Source organism: Poecilia reticulata, linkage group LG16 (genome assembly GCF_000633615.1).
Source record: "Poecilia reticulata strain Guanapo linkage group LG16, Guppy_female_1.0+MT, whole genome shotgun sequence".
Taxonomy (NCBI): Eukaryota; Metazoa; Chordata; class Actinopteri; order Cyprinodontiformes; family Poeciliidae; genus Poecilia; species Poecilia reticulata.
The window spans coordinates 4,440,952-4,446,784 of record NC_024346.1 but is presented as its reverse complement, the minus strand read 5'-3'; the positions used below and the strand labels follow the sequence as shown (position 1 = coordinate 4,446,784).

General features: G+C 36.4%; 1 protein-coding gene across 3 annotated transcripts in view; it reads right to left on the bottom strand.

Annotated features, from left to right (window-relative positions):
• The window catches only part of sema6cb (semaphorin 6Cb), a 163,364-nt gene that overhangs the window by 143,962 nt on the left and 13,569 nt on the right, over nucleotides 1–5,833 (bottom strand). For all 3 annotated transcript variants that reach the window (XM_008430890.2, XM_008430892.2, XM_008430893.2), the window contains exon 2: nucleotides 2,349–2,443. The gene's annotated coding sequence lies outside the window, so the exon portion shown is untranslated. The remainder of the gene's footprint in view (nucleotides 1–2,348; nucleotides 2,444–5,833) is intronic.

Below are 5,833 nucleotides of genomic sequence, written 5' to 3'. Positions count from 1 at the left end.
GACATTTTATGGCAGTCTGATCACTCTGTGTCAACAAACTGATACTTTTCCAAAGAAAATTATAGGAAATATATTTAAGTGTTTGTACAAATACAAGGAACTTATAGCAAAGCATTTGTCAAACCAAATAAATAAAACAAATATTCTTGAACATTCACTCCACCAGTTTTAGGTAAATGTGCTGAAAAATACACAGTTTGAGCAACACGATAATCAACAGCATGCAAGTTTGGCTTTTACTCTATTTCTTGACAAGTGGTTGCTTCATTCGAAACAAAACAAAATTAGATTACAGTGCAGGTCTCTTCTGAATAAAATGAGCTGTTCTCACGATGACCCAACAATACGAGACTATGAACACGTCAATGTGTCCAATAGAAAAACAACTCAAGAGAAGCACACAGAATTAGCGCTGATGCTGTATTGTTTCAAAGATATTTCACTGCTAGTGTTAAATTCTGTCAAGGTCACAGCAGGTCTGTGTCTGGCTAACCATCTGCCTTAAGCCTTCCCATGAGATGTCCTGTCATCTCATTGGCCCTGTCCTCTGCTGTCCACTCTACAGTTCAGAAGTTAAATTACAAACCAAACAAAGTGATTGTTCAAGTTACCGACACATTTCTGCAGCTCTTTCTGTATTGAGACAACAAAGACCATATTGCTGTCAGTCTTCTATTAGAGCACATAAATCCTTAGAGAAGACCAAAGCAGTTTTTAACAAGAACTGAATTGTCAAATATGAAGTACAATGGTGGAAAGATTGGATTTTTAAAACACTGACATACCAAACCATCCGTTACATTCTTACCATTTAAAGCCATTTCAATGTGAGAAAGTGCCAGAGTCATTTCTCCAGCATAAAGTAGCACAGAACTTCCCTTTTTCCATCTGCTGCACACAACAGAGCAGAGGGAGTTAAGTGCTTTGGTCCAACACTACGACTTTGACAGTTGCTCTTCAAAACTGCTCTCTGGCTACAAAACCAGCTTCTGGAAGTTCAGTAGTTGGGACTATTTTCCACATCCACAAAAATCTGACAAATCGTGCAAAAGGGGGTGAAGAGTTCATTACGGTGTTGTGGTAAGAAGGGTTGGACGACATGAAGTTGAGAACAAAATGACGTGATTTTTACAATGCAGCAACTGCAAAACCGAGAACTGGCTCAACTTTTTTCCAAATCTCAGCTCAAGTAAGGCTGAGTGCGAGTTTTCTCCAGCAGTAGGGAGCATAGAGCAGCACAGAACTCTCCCTCTTCCACCTTATTATATCAAATAAGCATAATAATCAAAACTGAAACATTGAAAGACGTCTTATGATACAGCAGGGAGAATAATTGTTGCTTTTCACTTTTAAATAAAATCAATTAGATCATGTTCTTTTTTTTCTATTTTTGTTTAAGCTCTTCATCAATGTGAGGCCTCAGTATTTTTACTCAAGGTTATGTTGTGTGAAACTCCAACGAGGCCAGGTTGGAATGTAGTAAAGAAATTCTCATTTGTATCATATTCTAGACAGAGACATATTAATACTATTCAACCACAGAAGTGGTGGTTGAGCTGGAATAGCTACTCGATTCTAAAGAAAATCTGTTTCTGTTTTAAGTTGCAGTTGATTTGTCATGCATTTACTCTGACACTGCTCACTCTGTGCAATGAACAAACCTTCCACAATTCATTCTCTAACATACCAAGAAAAGGCAAATCAATTAATCCAACACATCAAAAAACACAAATACGGGAAACTCCACATCAAATCAAACTCTGCTCACATATACAGTTTATATGCACTAGAACTCATGTCGGACACCCTGATTACACAGTATTAGGATTAATTACGTTTTTTTATCAAGGTAATGCACATTATAAAACTCTTTGCTGAGCAAGAAGTAAAATACGTTCCTACTTATGCACATTTTTAAAGCTATTCTACATCATTGAATTTCAAGTTTTGAATGCTATTCTTGGTGTATAGTTTCTAATTAATTTTTGTTTTGTTTTTCTATATTCACCTTTGTGTGAATCTGCTGTTATGCCTGAATTTCCCCACTGAGAAACAATAAAGAACAATTCTAGCACATTCTACTCTATAAGTTTGTCCTTGCACAAAGGACAAACAATATAGGATGATAAAAATATTAAAAACATTATTAACAGGAAAATCAATGACTTATTTTGAAAAGCTGCCAACTGCAGCCATTCTGTAAAGCATCCATTAATTAAGCCATTTCTGTTAAATGTCTTTAGGGAGCAACTCTCTCTCTTTCTCTCTCTCTCTTGTATTATATGTAATTTAATCTAATCTCCAGCTTTTAATTATACAACATTTTACAGATTAACAGCAGTCCTTACCTTACAGCTTCAAAACAGTCTGCTGACTGCAGCGATCCTGCAGACAGGTAAGCATTCAGGGTTGGAACAGGCTTCAGCTGCAGCTGTGCCTGAATCTGGATGAAACAAAAAGAAAAAGAAAAAAATATCGAGCATTACATTCGAGAATCACAGACATAATACTGAGCAGCTTGTAACTGATGCCACCTAATACTCTGAATACAGTCATATTTTATTTTTCATCAAAGGATGTCAAGCCCAGCAATGAATAACAATGAAGACCTATGAAGATCTATCAGAGCATGTTATAAGTAAAATGCCTCGAAGAGCCATGTTAACGTGAAGCAACCAGCCTAAAATCCAGTGGAAAACGCATGTTTTGAGATGCAGAATGCATTTGCAATAAGTGAACAAAATCTTTCGACAAATCCCACAGCTCAAACTAGCCAATTGTGGTGATAGCATCTCAGCTCACAATCTGCTCTGGCAATCTGCTCCAAGAAAAATGTCTTCACCTTGCCAAAACACAAACCTAAGGGGAAAAAAACAAAGACTCCTACAGTAAGATGTAACCAATAACATGTCAATTCCTAAACAGCCAGCATCTACTCCTCAAAAGTTTTCAGCTGAATTTCTGGCATCTTCATGAGAAAGATTTGCACCCATGTGGCCAGCTTGCTGTAAGGATGACCGCACAGAAAATGAATGTTTACATTTACTGTCCAATATTCCTCAGATTCTTTGGCACAAAATCTACAAACATGATTGCACACTTAGTACATAAAAAATAAGTATCAATAACAATGTTTGTGTTTACCCTGAATAAGGAAAAATGCAGAAAAGGTTAAAGAGAGTTAAGTTATTGCAATAAGAGAAATACAAACATGCAATTTTGATGTAAATTAATGCTCTAAATCATTTTGCAAAGGCCAAAAAGCCTATTTATAATGCAAAAGCAATCACAACTAAATGTCTATAAACCTAAGCATCTATGTCATACATTCTTAAAGAGAAAAACTGTTGGCCATGTTTACGTAGTTTTCTGCAGATGTTGTAATAAGTAATAGCATCTCAAAGCCAAACTTTGATCCATTATTTTAAAAAAGGACATTTTAAGTACCTTTGAGGCCTGAAACCTTCAGAGAGGCAGCAACTTCACAACTACTAAACTGTCCAGCTGGCTGTCACTTACTGGTGATGGTTCAGTTGAGGTTGCAGCAAAGTCGGTTCAAAGGTTCAAGAGGCCTAGAGAAGCCCCAGATAGAAAGCACAATCGTGTTTTGTTTATCAATAATAGTTTATCCTGGGTAATTTGATACTAGTAGGCATGCGGTCATTATTTTCTTGCTTCAACAGTTCAGGGTGTCTGTTCACCATCTATGGCAACAAGCGGCACAAGCTGGAAAAAAAAACATCAAAAAGGCAGATAAGGCCTTGTGCAAAACAAAGCCTGTGCCAGCTCGACAAAAGCTCCAGACTGCACTATCTCGGAAACATTTTCAGTCTCCAGACTGAAAATTGCCCTTAAATACAACTAGATGGATTTAATATGAGTGCTTTGTAGCGCACCTTAGTAGGTCTGTTGACATAGATCAGGTCATATGCTAGATTCACACAAGTACTCATCCAAAAGATAAGGAGAAGGTGATTGGTACATTTTGGAAATATTGGACATCACAAACCGCTAACATTTCTAAAGTGGGGAGATGCAAAGTTTGTCATTAAAAGCCCAGTAAAGACAAAATATGTTAAACAACTGAAAAAAAATAATTATCCAGTACATCACCTCAACTGCAAAGATAAAATCAGAACTTGGTCTCAGTACAGTTTAATTGTAAGCTTTGCTTGTATAAATATTTTAACTCTGTAAATCTTACAAAAAAAAGCAGTTTCTCTTCTTTTTATTAGTTTTCATTGTTTCATTGTTTCCAGTCAAAAAGCATAAAAAAAACAACGTGCAGTTGTTATTTCACCCAAATGGAGGGAAGAAATAATTACTTTGATAACCTTTGAAGACCTTTGGAATAAACGGAAAGAGCCTGGATGGAGGGGCCTGGTCAGCGTCAAGATACTCTCTCCTTCCACACCCTCCCTCCCAAACTGTGTATCCTGGCAACATATACTTATCCTACTGAAGTAGACTAAACACCAGTAATCTACAGACAGACCTGAAGGTGTATGATCACAGATAAGAGTTAGTGGAATAAATGTGCAAAACAGTTTTTAAAAAGGTTAAACAAAAAAAAAAAAACCTATGGTTGGTAAACTACAGGTGGTATTTCTGTTAAGCACTCAACTACAGTCTGGCGCCTGTTGAAGTATTGGCCAATACTGATAAAGCGACATTGGTAATGGCCGATTTGATTAATACCAGCCTAGTTTCACTTACTGGTTCAATTCCAATATGTTAAAAAGGTGAAGAATCAATGCTTATTTCCATCTTGTTGTCATTTATGTTTCAGGAGACGGAAAGGAGGGAGTTGGTTATTTGTCATTTGTTTAGTCATGTGACTGATTGTGATGTGGTGCAGGATGTGGGGCAGTTTAAAGAAAACAAAGCAATGTAGGTGATGATATTCAATAAATATCGGTAACTTATTGCCCCCAACAGTAGCATTAAAATCAGAAATGAAATCCACCCAAATTTTCATATCGGTCCATCTGTTTGGGTTACCTTAGCAGAAAGCTAAACTAATTAAACAACTGATCTCAGTTTGTCAGTGTAGCAAATCAGACTCTGCTCAGACGTGAACTTTAACCTAAAGTGTTGTCTTTGTGTGGGTCACTTCAAAAACAGCCTTGTAACAAGTTTAACCAAAGCACACCTATTCATGCCAGAGACATGGACTGGTCTCTGGCATGGATTTCAAAATAAGAACGATTGTTGATGAACAAGTCTTACATGCAAGTGTATCTTAAATATAATTTAGCAAAAGATTTAATTTGGTGAAATCTTAGCTTGGCTAATTTTGCAATCCAGAAAGCTTTGAATTAATCATTAAATAAAGTGTAATGTTGATTACTGATTGTGTTCAAACTTCAAATGTGATGTCTGTGTTTCATTCAGGGAAGTAATAAAATGCTTGAGGTGAGAGGATAAGGAAGGAACGTGGAAGCCTCTGTTAACAGATTGTTAGTGTATCTGTGGAGCTTAGTAGAGTCTATGATGCCCAAAGATAAATGTTGTTTACAGATAGAGTGTGGAAGCTACGGTCTTCTTCAGCTGCACATGGGAATTCCCCGAGATAATTACTGGGTTCCCCCAAATTAAATAGTCATAACAAAATGATTCCACAATTCTTTTAAAACCTTTTTCCTGAGTTTTCTGTTTCAATATTTCATGATTTTGAGGCCAAAATATTACACTGACTTTCTCTATTACACCCACCAGAAATGGATTTATTTTAACCCTATTTAAATAACTGTCAGTTTGCCATTCCTACATGCTTTAAATCCAGCCTGTCAAGAAAACAAGTTTTGAATTGAATGGAAAAAAAAATAATAAA